This window comes from Drosophila simulans, unplaced genomic scaffold (genome assembly GCF_016746395.2).
Source record: "Drosophila simulans strain w501 unplaced genomic scaffold, Prin_Dsim_3.1 Segkk93_quiver_pilon, whole genome shotgun sequence".
Classification (NCBI taxonomy): Eukaryota; Metazoa; Arthropoda; class Insecta; order Diptera; family Drosophilidae; genus Drosophila; species Drosophila simulans.
Window position 1 is genome coordinate 1 of NW_025416888.1, and position 24,312 is coordinate 24,312.

A 24,312-nucleotide genomic window follows, 5' to 3' on the forward strand; every position below is an offset into this window, starting at 1 on the left:
TATTCCCAGCGGTTCTTAGTTCTTCTGCCAATGGGATTGTGCAGATCTCTAACAGCGTGCCCTTGTCTGCGAAGGTCTTCAATGATTTCCTCACGATCGTGGAGTGGTGGAGTCCTTTGATGACAACCTTGTATGCACGTTCATCTTTCGGCTGGAAAGTCCGATGCCTCTTGTTTGGGCCACAAGTTGGAGACGCAGAGCTGTATAGGACTCTTTGTCCGGCATCATGACACGTACGTTGTTGCCATTCACGGTCTTGTAGGTAAAATTGTTCTTCGGGCCTACAAGAGTCGTGATCATCTTGACGAGTGCCGAGATGTTGGTCACATCGGGGATAAAAATCGGAGGTGGCTTGATGGTCTTCGGGGTGGGCTTTGGTTTCTCGGGGGTCTTGGGCTTGGAATCATCTTTAGGTCCGGGTTCGTCATCAGAGCTCTCTTGGTCGTACTCGTCTTCTTCGGTCGAGAGTAAAGCGAAGGCGTTGTTGGCGAGCTTCTTGCGCAGAGCTGCGCTAGTGCTTGGCTTATCTTCCAGCTCCTCTCCCTGTGCTTTCTTTGCCGGTTTTCGCTTTATCTCGCCCGGCTCTGTATGCGAGGTGCTTCCCTCGCTGCTGGAGCTGCTCTTGCGTGTTCTCAGAGCCTTTTTGCGTGGTGTTGTTCCAAGCTTGTGGGTGCGCGGGGGGGCCTGCCAGTCCATCTTCTCCAAAGTTGATAAGGAGTGAGGAGGGGGGGGGGGGGAAGCTGGGCACCGTAAGCCGGTGAGCCAGGCAGCACGTGGCTGCTGCTTTGCAATTATACCGCTGCTTCGAGCACTGGGTTTTTTTGCGCTGATAACACGCACACTCGGGTGTGCGATGGTGTTAGTGCGAACTACCGTTAGGTACGTTGGCTGGGCCAATCAAAACGCGCGACAAGATCACGCGACGCGAAGTGGCTGGGCACAAGTAACGGGGCTTACAACTGTGAACAATTTGCTAACAATTTGCTAACAATTTGCTGTCGATCCGCAGGCACGTCTGCACTCGTCGAGTGTTCGATCGCGACTGATCAATTTAGTGACGCATATGATATTGTCCATATCATATAATTAATATAAAGACTTTAATGAATTGTGTCAAGTTGCCAAACACCTCGTCATCAATTTAGTGACGCATATGATATTGTCCCTATCATATAATTTTTGATATAAAGACTTTAAAGAATTGTATCAAGTTGCCAAACACCTCGTCATCAATTTAGTGACGCATATGATATTGTCCATATCATATAATTAATATAAAGACTTTAATGAATTGTTCAAGTTGCCAAACACCTCGTCATCATTTAGTGACGCATATGATATTTTATCATATAATTATAAAACTTTAATGAATTGTCAAGTTGCCAACACCTCGTCATCAATTTAGTGACGCATATGATATTGTCCCTATCATATAATTATATAAAGACTTTAAGAATTGTTCAAGTTGCCAAACACCTCGTCATCAATTTAGTGACGCATATGATATTGTCCATATCATATAATTAATATAAAGACTTTAATGAATTGTGTCAAGTTGCCAAACACCTCGTCATCAATTTAGTGACGCATATGATATTGTCCCTATCATATAATTAATATAAAGACTTTAATGAATTGTGTCAAGTTGCCAAACACCTCGTCATCAATTTAGTGACGCATATGATATTGTCCATATCATATAATTAATATAAAGACTTTAATGAATTGTGTCAAGTTGCCAAACACCTCGTCATCAATTTAGTGACGCATATGATATTGTCCCTATCATATAATTTTTGATATAAAGACTTTAAAGAATTGTATCAAGTTGCCAAACACCTCGTCATCAATTTAGTGACGCATATGATATTGTCCATATCATATAATTAATATAAAGACTTTAATGAATTGTGTCAAGTTGCCAAACACCTCGTCATCAATTTAGTGACGCATATGATATTGTCCCTATCATATAATTAATATAAAGACTTTAATGAATTGTGTCAAGTTGCCAAACACCTCGTCATCAATTTAGTGACGCATATGATATTGTCCCTATCATATAATTAATATAAAGAATTTTAATGAATTGTGTCAAGTTGCCAAACACCTCGTCATCAATTTAGTGACGCATATGATATTGTCCCTATCATATAATTAATATAAAAACTTTTAATGAATTGTGTCAAGTTGCCAAACACCTCGTCATCAATTTAGTGACGCATATGATATTGTCCCTATCATATATTTTTTGATATAAAGACTTTAAAGAATTGTATCAAGTTGCCAAACACCTCGTCATCAACTACTATATTATGGTTGCGCCGACCTCTCATATTGTATTCTCTTATGTGTTCATAGGATTTTGGCAATTATATACGAGTAAATTAAATAATATACTTATGAAAATGATTAATTATTATATGTATAAGGGAAAAAATGCTGAAATATTCCCATATTATCTTAGTATTATAGAGGAAAGACCGTTGCCGACCTCTCATATTGTTCAAAACTTATGTATTCATATGATTTTGGCAATTAAATGAGTAAATTAAATAATATACATATGAAAATGATTAATTATTATATGTATAAGGGAAAAAATGCTGAAATATTCCCACATTCTCTCAGTATTATAGAGAAAAGCCATTATAGTGAGAGGGTATAGTAGTGTAAACGACCGGAATTACGACAGAGGGTTCAAAAACTACTATAGGTAGGCAGTGGTTGCCGACCTCTCATATTGTTCAAAACTTATGTATTCATATGATTTTGGCAATTATATGAGTAAATTAAATAATATACATATGAAAATGATTAATTATTATATGTATAAGGGAAAAAATGCTGAAATATTCCCACATTCTCTCAGTATTATAGAGAAAAGCCATTATAGTGAGAGGGTATAGTAGTGTAAACGACCGGAATTACGACAGAGGGTTCAAAAACTACTATAGGTAGGCAGTGGTTGCCGACCTCTCATATTGTTCAAAACTTATGTATTCATATGATTTTGGGAATTATATGAGTAAATTAAATAATATACATATGAAAATGATTAATTATTATATGTATAAGGGAAAAAATGCTGAAATATTCCCACATTCTCTCAGTATTATAGAGAAAAGCCATTATAGTGAGAGGGTATAGTAGTGTAAACGACCGGAATTACGACAGAGGGTTCAAAAACTACTATAGGTAGGCAGTGGTTGCCGACCTCTCATATTGTTCAAAACTTATGAATTCATATGATTTTGGGAATTATATGAGTAAATTAAATAATATACATATGAAAATGATTAATTATTATATGTATAAGGAAAAAAATGCTGAAATATTCCCACATTCTCTTAGTATTATAGAGAAAAGCCATTATAGGGAGAGGGTATAGTAGTGTAAACGACCGGAATTACGACAGAGGGTTCAAAAACTACTATAGGTAGGCAGTGGTTGCCGACCTCTCATATTGTTCAAAACTTATGTATTCATATGATTTTGGCAATAATATGAGTAAATTAAATAATAAACATATGAAAATTAATATGTATTATATGTATAAAGAAAAAAATAATCATATTATATATGAATAATGGAAAAAAAAATGAAATGTTCATATAATCTCTTAATATATAAGAGAATAGCCCGTATGTTGGGTGGCAAACGGAATTGAAAATACCCGCTTTGACGACAGCGGGTTCAAAAACTACTATAGGTAGGCAGTGGTTGCCGACCTCCCGCATTATTCGAAATATTTATTTCGGATTATGTTTATATTGGTTACATACAATAAAGTATATTATTATCCGTACAAATTTGTTTCTCAGTTCTATAGAACACGGGACTTGGCTCCGCGGATAATAGGAATATACGCTTTTTAGATAATATCGTTGAAACAAAAGTCAAGTTTCTATTATATATAGAATAACAAATCGTTTCCATATATTATCGTTAATTTTTGGAGGCAGGCAAATATTTATTTATTACCTGCCGTATAGTTGGATTATTATATCGTTACGGTATAATACAAATATGGATTCTTATGAAAGAAATATAAAATTATATATTAAATGTGGAAATATTATCATATGCGCTTGGTTTTATGTTATATATTACCAGAGAGATATATGAAAAGAGATAAATTTTAAATTTATCTTCAAAATGCAAATGATTTAACTTAATATTTATATTGGTTAAACAAAAATTGTACATGTGTGGATACAATAATTATGTATGTTGGAAATAAAATGATATTTTATAATGAAATATGTATATATAAAAAGATATAATTATAGAAACATATATATTACAATAATTATATGAAATTCTTGTTATATTGGTAAAACAAGTATAAATTAAAAATGAAATTATGGATTACGAATGCTATATAAAAATGGCCGTAATCGAATGGATATTTTACTTATAAATATATATTTAAAATTTTACCCAAAGGCGAAATATTGAATTTTATTCAATATAATAAAAATCATGGAATTATATAAAGTGAAAAATCCATATATCTATTATATTGCTTATTTCGATTCAAAAAATATGAATGGAATATGAAGGAAAAACATTATTCTGGTTGATCCTGCCAGTAGTTATATGCTTGTCTCAAAGATTAAGCCATGCATGTCTAAGTACACACGAATTAAAAGTGAAACCGCAAAAGGCTCATTATATCAGTTATGGTTCCTTAGATCGTTAACAGTTACTTGGATAACTGTGGTAATTCTAGAGCTAATACATGCAATTAAAACATGAACCTTATGGGACATGTGCTTTTATTAGGCTAAAACCAAGCGATCGCAAGATCGTTATATTGGTTGAACTCTAGATAACATGCAGATCGTATGGTCTTGTACCGACGACAGATCTTTCAAATGTCTGCCCTATCAACTTTTGATGGTAGTATCTAGGACTACCATGGTTGCAACGGGTAACGGGGAATCAGGGTTCGATTCCGGAGAGGGAGCCTGAGAAACGGCTACCACATCTAAGGAAGGCAGCAGGCGCGTAAATTACCCACTCCCAGCTCGGGGAGGTAGTGACGAAAAATAACAATACAGGACTCATATCCGAGGCCCTGTAATTGGAATGAGTACACTTTAAATCCTTTAACAAGGACCAATTGGAGGGCAAGTCTGGTGCCAGCAGCCGCGGTAATTCCAGCTCCAATAGCGTATATTAAAGTTGTTGCGGTTAAAACGTTCGTAGTTGAACTTGTGCTTCATACGGGTAGTACAACTTACAATTGTGGTTAGTACTATACCTTTATGTATGTAAGCGTATTACCGGTGGAGTTCTTATATGTGATTAAATACTTGTATTTTTTCATATGTTCCTCCTATTTAAAAACCTGCACTAGTGCTCTTAAACGAGTGTTATTGTGGGCCGGTACTATTACTTTGAACAAATTAGAGTGCTTAAAGCAGGCTTCAAATGCCTGAATATTCTGTGCATGGGATAATGAAATAAGACCTCTGTTCTGCTTTCATTGGTTTTCAGATCAAGAGGTAATGATTAATAGAAGCAGTTTGGGGGCATTAGTATTACGACGCGAGAGGTGAAATTCTTGGACCGTCGTAAGACTAACTTAAGCGAAAGCATTTGCCAAAGATGTTTTCATTAATCAAGAACGAAAGTTAGAGGTTCGAAGGCGATCAGATACCGCCCTAGTTCTAACCATAAACGATGCCAGCTAGCAATTGGGTGTAGCTACTTTTATGGCTCTCTCAGTCGCTTCCCGGGAAACCAAAGCTTTTGGGCTCCGGGGGAAGTATGGTTGCAAAGCTGAAACTTAAAGGAATTGACGGAAGGGCACCACCAGGAGTGGAGCCTGCGGCTTAATTTGACTCAACACGGGAAAACTTACCAGGTCCGAACATAAGTGTGTAAGACAGATTGATAGCTCTTTCTCGAATCTATGGGTGGTGGTGCATGGCCGTTCTTAGTTCGTGGAGTGATTTGTCTGGTTAATTCCGATAACGAACGAGACTCAAATATATTAAATAGATATCTTCAGGATTATGGTGCTGAAGCTTATGTAGCCTTCATTCATGGTGGCAGTAAAATGTTTATTGTGTTTGAATGTGTTTATGTAAGTGGAGCCGTACCTGTTGGTTTGTCCCATTATAAGGACACTAGCTTCTTAAATGGACAAATTGCGTCTAGCAATAATGAGATTGAGCAATAACAGGTCTGTGATGCCCTTAGATGTCCTGGGCTGCACGCGCGCTACAATGAAAGTATCAACGTGTATTTCCTAGACCGAGAGGTCCGGGTAAACCGCTGAACCACTTTCATGCTTGGGATTGTGAACTGAAACTGTTCACATGAACTTGGAATTCCCAGTAAGTGTGAGTCATTAACTCGCATTGATTACGTCCCTGCCCTTTGTACACACCGCCCGTCGCTACTACCGATTGAATTATTTAGTGAGGTCTCCGGACGTGATCACTGTGACGCCTTGCGTGTTACGGTTGTTTCGCAAAAGTTGACCGAACTTGATTATTTAGAGGAAGTAAAAGTCGTAACAAGGTTTCCGTAGGTGAACCTGCGGAAGGATCATTATTGTATAATATCCTTACCGTTAATAAACATTTGTTATAATACAAATAAATACAATTTACCAAAATAAAAATATTACAAAATGATTCTACGGAATCAAAAGTTAAAGTGAAAATAAAATGTAGATGGCTTTTATTTTATTTATATGTGGGGCTTGGCAACCTCATAAAAAGACTTTAACATTATTAATGTTGTTGTGCGTATTTGTGGCAGTACTTACTACAACAACGGCGTTTCCTATAAAAACAAATTCTCGAAAATGGAAATCGAAGAAACTAAACTAAATTCGAAAGTGGAAGTCGAATTAAAATTAAAATAATTTTGAATGTGGTAATCGAAATAAGTTTGTGTGTATATGGACCATAATATACACGCGTTGCGAATATGTATTGTTCATCTATGTTATGAGCATACGTTGGCTAATGCAACAACCTAAAATATACAATGTTTGTACCTGTCATCCATCAGGTTAATGTTTTATATAAATTTTGCAGTATGTGTCACCCAAAATAGCAAACCATAACCAGATTATTATGATACATAATGCTTATATGAAACTAAGACATTTCGCAACATTTATTTTAGGTATAAAAATAAATTTATTGAAGGAATTGATATATGCCAGTAAAATGGTGTATTTTTAATTTCTTTCAATAAAAACAATATTGACATTATATAAAAATGAATTATAAAACTCTAAGCGGTGGATCACTCGGCTCATGGGTCGATGAAGAACGCAGCAAACTGTGCGTCATCGTGTGAACTGCAGGACACATGAACATCGACATTTTGAACGCATATCGCAGTCCATGCTGTTATGTACTTTAATTAATTTTATAGTGCTGCTTGGACTACATATGGTTGAGGGTTGTAAGACTATGCTAATTAAGTTGTTTATAAATTTTTTATAAGCATATGGTATATTATTGGATTAAATAATGATTTTATTCATAATATTAAAAAAGAAATGAAAAACATTATCTCACATTTGAATGTGAAAAACGAAGAGAAATATTTTCTTTTTCAATCAAATAATACTGAGAAATGTCTAGCATAAAAAATTGAAATATTTTTCATCTAGAATTGTCTCTTATTAATGATTCGAAAAAAAAAAAACTTGGTTATGTTATTATTCTTCGTTGGTTCGTTAAATGGATAAAAAATAACTTTGCTTACAAGAACTATTGGAACTATTTATAACGAATTTAATTGATTGTTTTATCATTTATATATAAAGAATTTATGGCAAAATATAGTTATATATACAACCTCAACTCATATGGGACTACCCCCTGAATTTAAGCATATTAATTAGGGGAGGAAAAGAAACTAACAAGGATTTTCTTAGTAGCGGCGAGCGAAAAGAAAACAGTTCAGCACTAAGTCACTTTGTCTATATGGCAAATGTGAGATGCAGTGTATGGAGCGTCAATATTCTAGTATGAGAAATTAATGATTTAAGTCCTTCTTAAATGAGGCCATTTACCCATAGAGGGTGCCAGGCCCGTATAACGTTAATGATTACTAGATGATGTTTCCAAAGAGTCGTGTTGCTTGATAGTGCAGCACTAAGTGGGTGGTAAACTCCATCTAAAACTAAATATAACCATGAGACCGATAGTAAACAAGTACCGTGAGGGAAAGTTGAAAAGAACTCTGAATAGAGAGTTAAACAGTACGTGAAACTGCTTAGAGGTTAAGCCCGATGAACCTGAATATCCGTTATGGAAAATTCATCATTAAAATTGTAATATTTAAATAATATTATTAAGAATAATGTGCATTTTTTCCATATAAGGACATTGTAATCTATTAGCATATCCCAAATTTATCATAAAATATAACTTATAGTTTATTCCAATTAAATTGCTTGCATTTTAACACAGAATAAATGTTATTAATTTGATAAAGTGCTGATAGATTTATATTATTACAGAGCGTTAATTTTTCGGAATTATATAATGGCATAATTATCATTGATTTTTGTGTTTATTATATGCTCTTGTATGATTAACAATGCGAAAGATTCAGGATACCTTCGGGACCCGTCTTGAAACACGGACCAAGGAGTCTAACATATGTGCAAGTTATTGGGATGTAAACCTAATAGCGTAATTAACTTGACTAATAATGGGATTAGTTTTTTAGCTATTTATAGCTAATTAACACAATCCCGGGGCGTTCTATATAGTTATGTATAATGTATATTTATATTATTTATGCCTCTAACTGGAACGTACCTTGAGCATATATGCTGTGACCCGAAAGATGGTGAACTATACTTGATCAGGTTGAAGTCAGGGGAAACCCTGATGGAAGACCGAAACAGTTCTGACGTGCAAATCGATTGTCAGAATTGAGTATAGGGGCGAAAGACCAATCGAACCATCTAGTAGCTGGTTCCTTCCGAAGTTTCCCTCAGGATAGCTGGTGCATTTTAATATTATATAAAATAATCTTATCTGGTAAAGCGAATGATTAGAGGCCTTAGGGTCGAAACGATCTTAACCTATTCTCAAACTTTAAATGGGTAAGAACCTTAACTTTCTTGATATGAAGTTCAAGGTTATGATATAATGTGCCCAGTGGGCCACTTTTGGTAAGCAGAACTGGCGCTGTGGGATGAACCAAACGTAATGTTACGGTGCCCAAATTAACAACTCATGCAGATACCATGAAAGGCGTTGGTTGCTTAAAACAGCAGGACGGTGATCATGGAAGTCGAAATCCGCTAAGGAGTGTGTAACAACTCACCTGCCGAAGCAACTAGCCCTTAAAATGGATGGCGCTTAAGTTGTATACCTATACATTACCGCTAAAGTAGATGATTTATATTACTTGTGATATAAATTTTGAAACTTTAGTGAGTAGGAAGGTACAATGGTATGCGTAGAAGTGTTTGGCGTAAGCCTGCATGGAGCTGCCATTGGTACAGATCTTGGTGGTAGTAGCAAATAATCGAATGAGACCTTGGAGGACTGAAGTGGAGAAGGGTTTCGTGTGAACAGTGGTTGATCACGAGTTAGTCGGTCCTAAGTTCAAGGCGAAAGCCGAAAATTTTCAAGTAAAACAAAAATGCCTAACTATATAAACAAAGCGAATATAATACACTTGAATAATTTTGAACGAAAGGGAATACGGTTCCAATTCCGTAACCTGTTGAGTATCCGTTTGTTATTAAATATGGGCCTCGTGCTCATCCTGGCAACAGGAACGACCATAAAGAAGCCGTCGAGAGATATCGGAAGAGTTTTCTTTTCTGTTTTATAGCCGTACTACCATGGAAGTCTTTCGCAGAGAGATATGGTAGATGGGCTAGAAGAGCATGACATATACTGTTGTGTCGATATTTTCTCCTCGGACCTTGAAAATTTATGGTGGGGACACGCAAACTTCTCAACAGGCCGTACCAATATCCGCAGCTGGTCTCCAAGGTGAAGAGTCTCTAGTCGATAGAATAATGTAGGTAAGGGAAGTCGGCAAATTAGATCCGTAACTTCGGGATAAGGATTGGCTCTGAAGATTGAGATAGTCGGGCTTGATTGGGAAACAATAACATGGTTTATGTGCTCGTTCTGGGTAAATAGAGTTTCTAGCATTTATGTTAGTTACTTGTTCCCCGGATAGTTTAGTTACGTAGCCAATTGTGGAACTTTCTTGCTAAAATTTTTAAGAATACTATTTGGGTTAAACCAATTAGTTCTTATCAATTATAACGATTATCAATTAACAATCAATTCAGAACTGGCACGGACTTGGGGAATCCGACTGTCTAATTAAAACAAAGCATTGTGATGGCCCTAGCGGGTGTTGACACAATGTGATTTCTGCCCAGTGCTCTGAATGTCAAAGTGAAGAAATTCAAGTAAGCGCGGGTCAACGGCGGGAGTAACTATGACTCTCTTAAGGTAGCCAAATGCCTCGTCATCTAATTAGTGACGCGCATGAATGGATTAACGAGATTCCTACTGTCCCTATCTACTATCTAGCGAAACCACAGCCAAGGGAACGGGCTTGGAATAATTAGCGGGGAAAGAAGACCCTTTTGAGCTTGACTCTAATCTGGCAGTGTAAGGAGACATAAGAGGTGTAGAATAAGTGGGAGATATTAGACCTCGGTTTGGTATCGTCAATGAAATACCACTACTCTTATTGTTTCCTTACTTACTTGATTAAATGGAACGTGTATCATTTCCTAGCCATTATACGGATATATTTATTATATCTTATGGTATTGGGTTTTGATGCAAGCTTCTTGATCAAAGTATCACGAGTTTGTTATATAATCGCAAACAAATTCTTTAATAAAACGATGCATTTATGTATTTTTGATTTGAAAATTTGGTATAACTCCAATTACTCAGGTATGATCCAATTCAAGGACATTGCCAGGTAGGGAGTTTGACTGGGGCGGTACATCTCTCAAATAATAACGGAGGTGTCCCAAGGCCAGCTCAGTGCGGACAGAAACCACACATAGAGCAAAAGGGCAAATGCTGACTTGATCTCGGTGTTCAGTACACACAGGGACAGCAAAAGCTCGGCCTATCGATCCTTTTGGTTTAAAGAGTTTTTAACAAGAGGTGTCAGAAAAGTTACCATAGGGATAACTGGCTTGTGGCGGCCAAGCGTTCATAGCGACGTCGCTTTTTGATCCTTCGATGTCGGCTCTTCCTATCATTGTGAAGCAAAATTCACCAAGCGTTGGATTGTTCACCCATGCAAGGGAACGTGAGCTGGGTTTAGACCGTCGTGAGACAGGTTAGTTTTACCCTACTAATGACAAAACGTTGTTGCGACAGCATTCCTGCGTAGTACGAGAGGAACCGCAGGTACGGACCAATGGCACAATACTTGTTCGAGCGAACAGTGGTATGACGCTACGTCCGTTGGATTATGCCTGAACGCCTCTAAGGTCGTATCCGTGCTGGACTGCAATGATAAATAAGGGGCAATTTGCATTGTATGGCTTCTAAACCATTTAAAGTTTATAATTTATTTTATAAACGACAATGGATGTGATGCCAATGTAATTTGTAACATAGTAAATTAGGAGGATCTTCGATCACCTGATGCCGCGCTAGTTACATATAAAAGCATTATTTAATACAATGACAAAGCCTAGAATCAATTGTAAACGACTTTTGTAACAGGCAAGGTGTTGTAAGTGGTTGAGCAGCTGCCATACTGCGATCCACTGAAGCTTATCCTTTGCTTGATGATTCGATAAATAAATGATTTTTTCCTGTAGCCAAACACCTCGTCATCAATTTAGTGACGCATATGATATTGTCCCTATCATATAATTTTTGATATAAAGACTTTAAAGAATTGTATCAAGTTGCCAAACACCTCGTCATCAATTTAGTGACGCATATGATATTGTCCCTATCATATAATTAATATAAAGACTTTAATGAATTGTGTCAAGTTGCCAAACACCTCGTCATCAATTTAGTGACGCATATGATATTGTCCCTATCATATAATTAATATAAAGAATTTTAATGAATTGTGTCAAGTTGCCAAACACCTCGTCATCAATTTAGTGACGATATGATATTGTCCTATCATATAATTTTTGATATAAAGACTTTAAAGAATTGTATCAAGTTGCCAAACACCTCGTCATCAATTTAGTTGCGTGCGTTTATTTATTTAAAATCTGTCCTAGTGGACAATAATTAAATGGTTTTGCGGGGGAACATTAGCTTAAGGGATACTATTGTACATGTATTTGTGGCGGGTTTTATATGTGTTGTCTATTGTTGTGGAAGATCGAGAGGGTGTCTCCTCATGAGACGTCTGCTTGTTTGGCTATTGTCTAACAGGTTGGTGGCGAGGTGGTTAGGGTGGTTTTCGAGCCTTTTCAGGTATCTCTCGCTGAGCCTGGAGATTTCATCAGCGACTTGTGGGATTCCAAGTTCCCTATGTATGGCGACATTCTCGTGGTAGGGATGCGCATTACAGGCAATTCTCAAGCACCTATTCTGGAACCGCTGTATACGCAGGCGATTCGTGTGGCTTGCCGTGCCCCATAGCTGTATCCCGTAGGTCCAGATGGGCTTGAGAATTGCCTTGTACACCAGGATTTTGTGGTTCTGCCTTAGCTTGGACCCTCTCCCAATAAGCCAATGCATCTGCCTCAGACGCGCATCGGCCTGTATGCGTTTGCTGACGATGTGGGGACGCCAAGTGAGCCTGCGGTCCAGGGTAAGTCCTAGTACTTGGGTGCGGGTGCGTTGGGAATGATGACTCCGTTTAGCGTGACCGGTGGGCAGTCTCCTCTCCTTAGTGCAAATGTTGTTTGGGTAGATTTTTCCGCGTTCACTACGATGTTCCACCTGCTGAGCCAGGGATGTAGCGCGTCCATTTGCCTTTGGATTGTTTCGGAGGCTTCTCGTGGGTCGGATGAGGAGGCGAGGAAAGCCGTGTCATCTGCATAAGTCGCTATAGTTAGGTTCCTGGAGGGGATTATGGGAAGGTCTGCGGTGTAAAGGGTGTACAGTATTGGTCCGAGCACACTGCCTTGCGGAACTCCAGCTCTGATCAGTCTGGGTAGGCTTATTGCACTTCCGCATCTGACTTGGAATGCTCTTCCCTCAGTGTAGGATTTGAGGAGGGTAAAATGGGGGCTTGGGAGGTAGGATTTGAGTTTATGGAGGAGTCCAGGATGCCAAACTCTGTCGAATGCCTGCTTCACGTCGAGCATTACAGCGCAGCAGTATTTCTTTTGCTCGAATGCCTCGAGGATCCGTTCGACTAGCCGGTGGCATTGCTCTGGTGTTCCGTGGGAGCGCCTGAAGCCAAACTGGTGATCGGGGATCAAACCAGCCTCATCCAGTACTGGCAATACTCTGCGCAAAAATACTCTTTCGAGTATTTTGGAGAGGATTGCCAGCAAACTAATCGGACGATAGGAGGCGAGATTGGCTTCAGGCTTACCAGGCTTGAGGAGGACAATAACCTCTGCTCTTTTCCACTCTTCCGGGAAGTACCCTAGCCGGAAGCAGCTGTTGTAAATGCTGGCCAGCATTTGTGTGCAGCGGAATGGGAGCATTTTTAGGGCCGCCGCATCTATACGATCCAGGCCTGGAGATTTGTTGTTCTTCAGTAGAGCAATCTCCTGCGCAACTTCCTCAGGGTCGACTGGTTCCAACGGGGGACCGGGAGAGCTTGGGCTATTGAGAAACCGGGCTGTTTCAGCATGTTCTTCGGCAGTGCAGCAGTCGAACGGAGAGAAGGCGTTGTAAAGGTGTTCGGCGAAAGCTTCTGCTCTTTCAGCATCCGAACGGCACCAGGATCCATCTGCTTTGCGCACTGCGGAAACCTTTTTGGCTGGTCGTTTAATGTGGCGGGTGACGTTCCACAGATTGTGGTCTGGGTCCCCGGGAGAGAGTTCCTCGAGGAATCTGAGGAAGGAGTCCTGGCGTAGGCTGGAGATCTTGTCCTTCAACTCCTTTGTGGCGTGATTGAGCGCTGTTTTGTCTCTTGGATTGCGCGTCAAGAACCAAACTCTCCTGAGACGCCTCTTCTCAGTCACGAGTGCCGCAATTTCCGGGGACCAGAGGTGGAGGTCCCTGCTAGGTGTTCTCGCAGTCTTTGGTGGCGGTGGGCTTGCGAATTCCGCAGCGTTTTGCATCTGCCTGGTGAGATTCCCGATAGCTTCATCAATGTTCCTGGGTGTGTTGAGGATGGGGTTCGGATTGACGGTGGAGAGCATCCAGGACGCGAACTTGGCGGCGTCGGTATATTTTCCAGTGAGCCTTCTGAGCGGGGTTTTCCTGAGGACTGGCGTGTTGATTAGCACGTTTATTGCACAGTGGTCTGACAGGAGATCAGCATTTGTTGTGCAGCTGATCTTCGCATGCCCTATGCCTTTCGACACAGCAAAGTCCAGCAGGTCTGGAGTCTTGAGGGGATTCGTTGGCCAGTGAGTGGGCTCGCCAGTGGAGTGGCAGTCCAGTCGGTGGCGTTGCAGGTACCCAAACAGAGTTTTCCCTTTGGGGTTGTTGGCGCGCGATCCCCACCAAGAATGTTTGGCGTTATAATCTCCAGCTGCTATGAAGCGGGGCCCAAAATGCTCGAAGAACTCACTGAGGTGAGATGCTGTTATGCGGTATCTGGGGGGAAAGTAGACCGCTCCAATGTCTAAATCTCCTTGCGGGCTGACAATCCTGATGACAGGACATTGTGCCCAGTCTTGCTGAAACGCGGGCAGCTCTAGGTATTGAATACCGCTCCTGATGAGGATGGCTGCTCCACCGCGTGCTCTGCCAGAAGGATGGTCTGCATGGATGAGGTCATATCCGCTGATATTAAAGTGGGATCTGGGGGAGAAGTGGGTTTCGGCTACGAGTAGGATATCGATCTGGTGGGTCTTCAGATGGTGCTCGACTATGGCCTTGCTGTTCTGCAGGCCGTTCGCATTCCAGACGACTAGGTGGAGCTTTAGTTGCATGACTTGCTGTTGAGAATGGTGGCCACCAGCTGTGTCATCTGGGTGAACATGCGCTCCATCATCCTTTCCATCATTCCTTCCATGCGAGCGAACATCGCTTCTATCTGACCGGAGTGTGGGGTTTCTGTTTGGGTTTGGACTGGGGTTGTGGGATTCTGCGGTGCTGCGTGCACTCCGTTGAGGGCGTCTCGGTAGCTCCTGCCAGAGGTGACGTTTGGTGATGCCACGGGCGGCGCCTTGTTAGCATTAGCGACGGGCCTTGTTTTCGGAGCAGCGAGTGCTTTGGCCCTTTTGTATGCAGGGCATCCCTTGAAAGACGCAGGATGGTCCGCCTGGCAGTGGAAGCAGCACGCTTTGTCGTCCTCCCTCTTCTCACATGCCCTCGATTCGTGAGGGCCTCCACACTTTACACATCGGTATTCCAGGAAGCAGTAACGCTGTGTATGACCGAATCCTTGGCACCTGAAGCATTGAGGCACGTCGTTGAACTTCTGCGGCGGTTCAATGGTTACTACCGACCTGCAGATCCGCTTGACTTGGTAGACGTCTTTGTTGTTGCTGGAAGGCTCCAGGTTGGCGAAGAATATTCCCAGCGGTTCTTTAGTTCTTCTGCCAATGGGATTGTGCAGATCTCTAACAGCGTGCCCTTGTCTGCGAAGGTCTTCAATGATTTCCTCACGATCGGTGGAGTGGTGGAGTCCTTTGATGACAACCTTGTATGCACGTTCATCTTTCGGCTGGAAAGTCCGATGCCTCTTGTTTTGGGCCACAAGTTGGAGACGCAGAGCTGTATAGGACTCTTTGTCCGGCATCATGACACGTACGTTGTTGCCATTCACGGTCTTGTAGGTAAAATTGTTCTTCGGGCCTACAAGAGTCGTGATCATCTTGACGAGTGCCGAGATGTTGGTCACATCGGGGATAAAAATCGGAGGTGGCTTGATGGTCTTCGGGGTGGGCTTTGGTTTCTCGGGGGTCTTGGGCTTGGAATCATCTTTAGGTCCGGGTTCGTCATCAGAGCTCTCTTGGTCGTACTCGTCTTCTTCGGTCGAGAGTAAAGCGAAGGCGTTGTTGGCGAGCTTCTTGCGCAGAGCTGCGCTAGTGCTTGGCTTATCTTCCAGCTCCTCTCCCTGTGCTTTCTTTGCCGGTTTTCGCTTTATCTCGCCCGGCTCTGTATGCGAGGTGCTTCCCTCGCTGCTGGAGCTGCTCTTGCGTGTTCTCAGAGCCTTTTTGCGTGGTGTTGTTCCAAGCTTGTGGGTGCGCGGGGGGCCTGCCAGTCCATCTTCTCCAAAGTTGATAAGGAGTGAGGAGGGGGGGGGGGGGGAAGCTGGGCACCGTAAGCCGGTGAGCCAGGCAGCACGTGGCTGCTGCTTTGCAATTATACCGCTGCTTCGAGCACTGGGTTTTTTGCGCTGATAACACGCACACTCGGGTGTGCGATGGTGTTAGTGCGAACTACCGTTAGGTACGTTGGCTGGGCCAATCAAAACGCGCGACAAGATCACGCGACGCGAAGTGGCTGGGCACAAGTAACGGGACTTACAACTGTGAACAATTTGCTAACAATTTGCTAACAATTTGCTGTCGATCCGCAGGCACGTCTGCACTCGTCGAGTGTTCGATCGCGACTGATCAATTTAGTGACGCATATGATATTGTCCATATCATATAATTAATATAAAATTTAATGAATTGTGTCAATTGCAAACCTCGTCATCAATTTAGTGACGCATATGATATTGTCCCTATCATATAATTTTTGATATAAAGACTTTAAAGAATTGTATCAAGTTGCCAAACACCTCGTCATCAATTTAGTGACGCATATGATATTGTCCATATCATATAATTAATATAAAGACTTTAATGAATTGTGTCAAGTTGCCAAACACCTCGTCATCAATTTAGTGACGCATATGATATTGTCCCTATCATATAATTAATATAAAGACTTTAATGAATTGTGTCAAGTTGCCAAACACCTCGTCATCAATTTAGTGACGCATATGATATTGTCCATATCATATAATTAATATAAAGACTTTAATGAATTGTGTCAAGTTGCCAAACACCTCGTCATCAATTTAGTGACGCATATATGATATTGTCCCATATCATATAATATATATAATTAATATAAAGACTTTAATGAATTGTGTCAAGTTGCCAAACACCTCGTCATCAATTTAGTGACGCATATGATATTGTCCCTATCATATAATTAATATAAAGACTTTAATGAATTGTGTCAAGTTGCCAAACACCTCGTCATCAATTTAGTGACGCATATGATATTGTCCCTATCATATAATTAATATAAAGAATTTTAATGAATTGTGTCAAGTTGCCAAACACCTCGTCATCAATTTAGTGACGCATATGATATTGTCCCTATCATATAATTAATATAAAAACTTTTAATGAATTGTGTCAAGTTGCCAAACACCTCGTCATCAATTTAGTGACGCATATGATATTGTCCCTATCATATATTTTTTGATATAAAGACTTTAAAGAATTGTATCAAGTTGCCAAACACCTCGTCATCAACTACTATATTATGGTTGCGCCGACCTCTCATATTGTATTCTCTTATGTGTTCATAGGATTTTGGCAATTATATACGAGTAAATTAAATAATATACTTATGAAAATGATTAATTATTATATGTATAAGGGAAAAAATGCTGAAATATTCCCATATTATCTTAGTATTATAGAGGAAAGACCGTTGCCGACCTCTCATATTGTTCAAAACTTATGTATTCATATGATTTTGGCAATTAAATGAGTAAATTAAATAATATACATATGAAAATGATTAATTATTATATGTATAAGGGAAAAAATGCTGAAATATTCCCACATTCTCTCAGTATTATAGAGAAAAGCCATTATAGTGAGAGGGTATAGTAGTGTAAACGACCGGAATTACGACAGAGGGTTCAAAAACTACTATAGGTAGGCAGTGGTTGCCGACCTCTTATATTGTTCAAAACTTATGTATTCATATGATTTTGGCAATTATATGAGTAAATTAAATAATATACATATGAAAATGATTAATTATTATATGTATAAGGGAAAAAATGCTGAAATATTCCCACATTCTCTCAGTATTATAGAGAAAAGCCATTATAGTGAGAGGGTATAGTAGTGTAAACGACCGGAATTACGACAGAGGGTTCAAAAACTACTATAGGTAGGCAGTGGTTGCCGACCTCTCATATTGTTCAAAACTTATGTATTCATATGATTTTGGGAATTATATGAGTAAATTAAATAATATACATATGAAAATGATTAATTATTATATGTATAAGGGAAAAAATGCTGAAATATTCCCACATTCTCTCAGTATTATAGAGAAAAGCCATTATAGTGAGAGGGTATAGTAGTGTAAACGACCGGAATTACGACAGAGGGTTCAAAAACTACTATAGGTAGGCAGTGGTTGCCGACCTCTCATATTGTTCAAAACTTATGAATTCATATGATTTTGGGAATTATATGAGTAAATTAAATAATATACATATGAAAATGATTAATTATTATATGTATAAGGAAAAAAATGCTGAAATATTCCCACATTCTCTTAGTATTATAGAGAAAAGCCATTATAGGGAGAGGGTATAGTAGTGTAAACGACCGGAATTACGACAGAGGGTTCAAAAACTACTATAGGTAGGCAGTGGTTGCCGACCTCTCATATTGTTCAAAACTTATGTATTCATATGATTTTGGCAATAATATGAGTAAATTAAATAATAAACATATGAAAATTAATATGTATTATATGTATAAAGAAAAAAATAATCATATTATATATGAATAATGGAAAAAAAAATGAAATGTTCATATAATCTCTTAATATATAAGAGAATAGCCCGTATGTTGGGTGGCAAACGGAATTGAAAATACCCGCTTTGACGACAGCGGGTTCAAAAACTACTATAGGTAGGCAGTGGTTGCCGACCTCCCGCATTATTCGAAATATTTATTTCGGATTATGTTTATATTGGTTACATACAATAAAGTATATTATTATCCGTACAAATTTGTTTCTCAGTTCTATAGAACACGGGACTTGGCTCCGCGGATAATAGGAATATACGCTTTTTAGATAATATCGTTGAAACAAAAGTCAAGTTTCTATTATATATAGAATAACAAATCGTTTCCATATATTATCGTTAATTTTTGGAGGCAGGCAAATATTTATTTATTACCTGCCGTATAGTTGGATTATTATATCGTTACGGTATAATACAAATATGGATTCTTATGAAAGAAATATAAAATTATATATTAAATGTGGAAATATTATCATATGCGCTTGGTTTTATGTTATATATTACCAGAGAGATATATGAAAAGAGATAAATTTTAAATTTATCTTCAAAATGCAAATGATTTAACTTAATATTTATATTGGTTAAACAAAAATTGTACATGTGTGGATACAATAATTATGTATGTTGGAAATAAAATGATATTTTATAATGAAATATGTATATATAAAAAGATATAATTATAGAAACATATATATTACAATAATTATATGAAATTCTTGTTATATTGGTAAAACAAGTATAAATTAAAAATGAAATTATGGATTACGAATGCTATATAAAAATGGCCGTAATCGAATGGATATTTTACTTATAAATATATATTTAAAATTTTACCCAAAGGCGAAATATTGAATTTTATTCAATATAATAAAAATCATGGAATTATATAAAGTGAAAAATCCATATATCTATTATATTGCTTATTTCGATTCAAAAAATATGAATGGAATATGAAGGAAAAACATTATTCTGGTTGATCCTGCCAGTAGTTATATGCTTGTCTCAAAGATTAAGCCATGCATGTCTAAGTACACACGAATTAAAAGTGAAACCGCAAAAGGCTCATTATATCAGTTATGGTTCCTTAGATCGTTAACAGTTACTTGGATAACTGTGGTAATTCTAGAGCTAATACATGCAATTAAAACATGAACCTTATGGGACATGTGCTTTTATTAGGCTAAAACCAAGCGATCGCAAGATCGTTATATTGGTTGAACTCTAGATAACATGCAGATCGTATGGTCTTGTACCGACGACAGATCTTTCAAATGTCTGCCCTATCAACTTTTGATGGTAGTATCTAGGACTACCATGGTTGCAACGGGTAACGGGGAATCAGGGTTCGATTCCGGAGAGGGAGCCTGAGAAACGGCTACCACATCTAAGGAAGGCAGCAGGCGCGTAAATTACCCACTCCCAGCTCGGGGAGGTAGTGACGAAAAATAACAATACAGGACTCATATCCGAGGCCCTGTAATTGGAATGAGTACACTTTAAATCCTTTAACAAGGACCAATTGGAGGGCAAGTCTGGTGCCAGCAGCCGCGGTAATTCCAGCTCCAATAGCGTATATTAAAGTTGTTGCGGTTAAAACGTTCGTAGTTGAACTTGTGCTTCATACGGGTAGTACAACTTACAATTGTGGTTAGTACTATACCTTTATGTATGTAAGCGTATTACCGGTGGAGTTCTTATATGTGATTAAATACTTGTATTTTTTCATATGTTCCTCCTATTTAAAAACCTGCACTAGTGCTCTTAAACGAGTGTTATTGTGGGCCGGTACTATTACTTTGAACAAATTAGAGTGCTTAAAGCAGGCTTCAAATGCCTGAATATTCTGTGCATGGGATAATGAAATAAGACCTCTGTTCTGCTTTCATTGGTTTTCAGATCAAGAGGTAATGATTAATAGAAGCAGTTTGGGGGCATTAGTATTACGACGCGAGAGGTGAAATTCTTGGACCGTCGTAAGACTAACTTAAGCGAAAGCATTTGCCAAAGATGTTTTCATTAATCAAGAACGAAAGTTAGAGGTTCGAAGGCGATCAGATACCGCCCTAGTTCTAACCATAAACGATGCCAGCTAGCAATTGGGTGTAGCTACTTTTATGGCTCTCTCAGTCGCTTCCCGGGAAACCAAAGCTTTTGGGCTCCGGGGGAAGTATGGTTGCAAAGCTGAAACTTAAAGGAATTGACGGAAGGGCACCACCAGGAGTGGAGCCTGCGGCTTAATTTGACTCAACACGGGAAAACTTACCAGGTCCGAACATAAGTGTGTAAGACAGATTGATAGCTCTTTCTCGAATCTATGGGTGGTGGTGCATGGCCGTTCTTAGTTCGTGGAGTGATTTGTCTGGTTAATTCCGATAACGAACGAGACTCAAATATATTAAATAGATATCTTCAGGATTATGGTGCTGAAGCTTATGTAGCCTTCATTCATGGTGGCAGTAAAATGTTTATTGTGTTTGAATGTGTTTATGTAAGTGGAGCCGTACCTGTTGGTTTGTCCCATTATAAGGACACTAGCTTCTTAAATGGACAAATTGCGTCTAGCAATAATGAGATTGAGCAATAACAGGTCTGTGATGCCCTTAGATGTCCTGGGCTGCACGCGCGCTACAATGAAAGTATCAACGTGTATTTCCTAGACCGAGAGGTCCGGGTAAACCGCTGAACCACTTTCATGCTTGGGATTGTGAACTGAAACTGTTCACATGAACTTGGAATTCCCAGTAAGTGTGAGTCATTAACTCGCATTGATTACGTCCCTGCCCTTTGTACACACCGCCCGTCGCTACTACCGATTGAATTATTTAGTGAGGTCTCCGGACGTGATCACTGTGACGCCTTGCGTGTTACGGTTGTTTCGCAAAAGTTGACCGAACTTGATTATTTAGAGGAAGTAAAAGTCGTAACAAGGTTTCCGTAGGTGAACCTGCGGAAGGATCATTATTGTATAATATCCTTACCGTTAATAAACATTTGTTATAATACAAATAAATACAATTTACCAAAATAAAAATATTACAAAATGATTCTACGGAATCAAAAGTTAAAGTGAAAATAAAATGTAGATGGCTTTTATTTTATTTATATGTGGGGCTTGGCAACCTCATAAAAAGACTTTAACATTATTAATGTTGTTGTGCGTATTTGTGGCAGTACTTACTACAACAACGGCGTTTCCTATAAAAACAAATTCTCGAAAATGGAAATCGAAGAAACTAAACTAAATTCGAAAGTGGAAGTCGAATTAAAATTAAAATAATTTTGAATGTGGTAATCGAAATAAGTTTGTGTGTATATGGACCATAATATACACGCGTTGCGAATATGTATTGTTCATCTATGTTATGAGCATACGTTGGCTAATGCAACAACCTAAAATATACAATGTTTGTACCTGTCATCCATCAGGTTAATGTTTTATATAAATTTTGCAGTATGTGTCACCCAAAATAGCAAACCATAACCAGATTATTATGATACATAATGCTTATATGAAACTAAGACATTTCGCAACATTTATTTTAGGTATAAAAATAAATTTATTGAAGGAATTGATATATGCCAGTAAAATGGTGTATTTTTAATTTCTTTCAATAAAAACAATATTGACATTATATAAAAATGAATTATAAAACTCTAAGCGGTGGATCACTCGGCTCATGGGTCGATGAAGAACGCAGCAAACTGTGCGTCATCGTGTGAACTGCAGGACACATGAACATCGACATTTTGAACGCATATCGCAGTCCATGCTGTTATGTACTTTAATTAATTTTATAGTGCTGCTTGGACTACATATGGTTGAGGGTTGTAAGACTATGCTAATTAAGTTGTTTATAAATTTTTTATAAGCATATGGTATATTATTGGATTAAATAATGATTTTATTCATAATATTAAAAAAGAAATGAAAAACATTATCTCACATTTGAATGTGAAAAACGAAGAGAAATATTTTCTTTTCAATCAAATAATACTGAGAAATGTCTAGCATAAAAAATTGAAATATTTTTCATCTAGAATTGTCTCTTATTAATGATTCGAAAAAAAAAAAACTTGGTTATGTTATTATTCTTCGTTGGTTCGTTAAATGGATAAAAAATAACTTTGCTTACAAGAACTATTGGAACTATTTATAACGAATTTAATTGATTGTTTTATCATTTATATATAAAGAATTTATGGCAAAATATAGTTATATATACAACCTCAACTCATATGGGACTACCCCCTGAATTTAAGCATATTAATTAGGGGAGGAAAAGAAACTAACAAGGATTTTCTTAGTAGCGGCGAGCGAAAAGAAAACAGTTCAGCACTAAGTCACTTTGTCTATATGGCAAATGTGAGATGCAGTGTATGGAGCGTCAATATTCTAGTATGAGAAATTAATGATTTAAGTCCTTCTTAAATGAGGCCATTTACCCATAGAGGGTGCCAGGCCCGTATAACGTTAATGATTACTAGATGATGTTTCCAAAGAGTCGTGTTGCTTGATAGTGCAGCACTAAGTGGGTGGTAAACTCCATCTAAAACTAAATATAACCATGAGACCGATAGTAAACAAGTACCGTGAGGGAAAGTTGAAAAGAACTCTGAATAGAGAGTTAAACAGTACGTGAAACTGCTTAGAGGTTAAGCCCGATGAACCTGAATATCCGTTATGGAAAATTCATCATTAAAATTGTAATATTTAAATAATATTATTAAGAATAATGTGCATTTTTTCCATATAAGGACATTGTAATCTATTAGCATATCCCAAATTTATCATAAAATATAACTTATAGTTTATTCCAATTAAATTGCTTGCATTTAACACAGAATAAATGTTATTAATTTGATAAAGTGCTGATAGATTTATATTATTACAGAGCGTTAATTTTTCGGAATTATATAATGGCATAATTATCATTGATTTTTGTGTTTATTATATGCTCTTGTATATTAACAATGCGAAAGATTCAGGATACCTTCGGGACCCGTCTTGAAACACGGACCAAGGAGTCTAACATATGTGCAAGTTATTGGGATGTAAACCTAATAGCGTAATTAACTTGACTAATAATGGGATTAGTTTTTTAGCTATTTATAGCTAATTAACACAATCCCGGGGCGTTCTATATAGTTATGTATAATGTATATTTATATTATTTATGCCTCTAACTGGAACGTACCTTGAGCATATATGCTGTGACCCGAAAGATGGTGAACTATACTTGATCAGGTTGAAGTCAGGGGAAACCCTGATGGAAGACCGAAACAGTTCTGACGTGCAAATCGATTGTCAGAATTGAGTATAGGGGCGAAAGACCAATCGAACCATCTAGTAGCTGGTTCCTTCCGAAGTTTCCCTCAGGATAGCTGGTGCATTTTAATATTATATAAAATAATCTTATCTGGTAAAGCGAA

At 38.3% G+C, this 24,312-nt stretch overlaps 5 non-coding genes across 5 annotated transcripts; all 5 read left to right on the top strand.

The window, feature by feature from the left end:
- Positions 1 to 4,575: 4,575 nt before the first annotated feature.
- LOC120285706 lies at positions 4,576 to 6,570 on the top strand. Its single transcript, XR_005544926.1, has one exon. It is a non-coding gene; the product is annotated as a small subunit ribosomal RNA (ribosomal RNA).
- A 689-nt stretch (positions 6,571 to 7,259) lies between these two features.
- LOC120285704 lies at positions 7,260 to 7,438 on the top strand. Its single transcript, XR_005544924.1, has one exon. It is a non-coding gene; the product is annotated as a 5.8S ribosomal RNA (ribosomal RNA).
- A 394-nt stretch (positions 7,439 to 7,832) lies between these two features.
- On the top strand, positions 7,833 to 11,794 carry LOC120285708. Its single transcript, XR_005544928.1, has one exon. It is a non-coding gene; the product is annotated as a large subunit ribosomal RNA (ribosomal RNA).
- An 8,054-nt stretch (positions 11,795 to 19,848) lies between these two features.
- On the top strand, positions 19,849 to 21,843 carry LOC120285707. The gene has a single exon (XR_005544927.1). It is a non-coding gene; the product is annotated as a small subunit ribosomal RNA (ribosomal RNA).
- Positions 21,844 to 22,532: 689 nt separating this feature from the next.
- Positions 22,533 to 22,711, top strand: LOC120285705. Its single transcript, XR_005544925.1, has one exon. It is a non-coding gene; the product is annotated as a 5.8S ribosomal RNA (ribosomal RNA).
- The last annotated feature ends 1,601 nt before the right edge of the window (positions 22,712 to 24,312 follow it).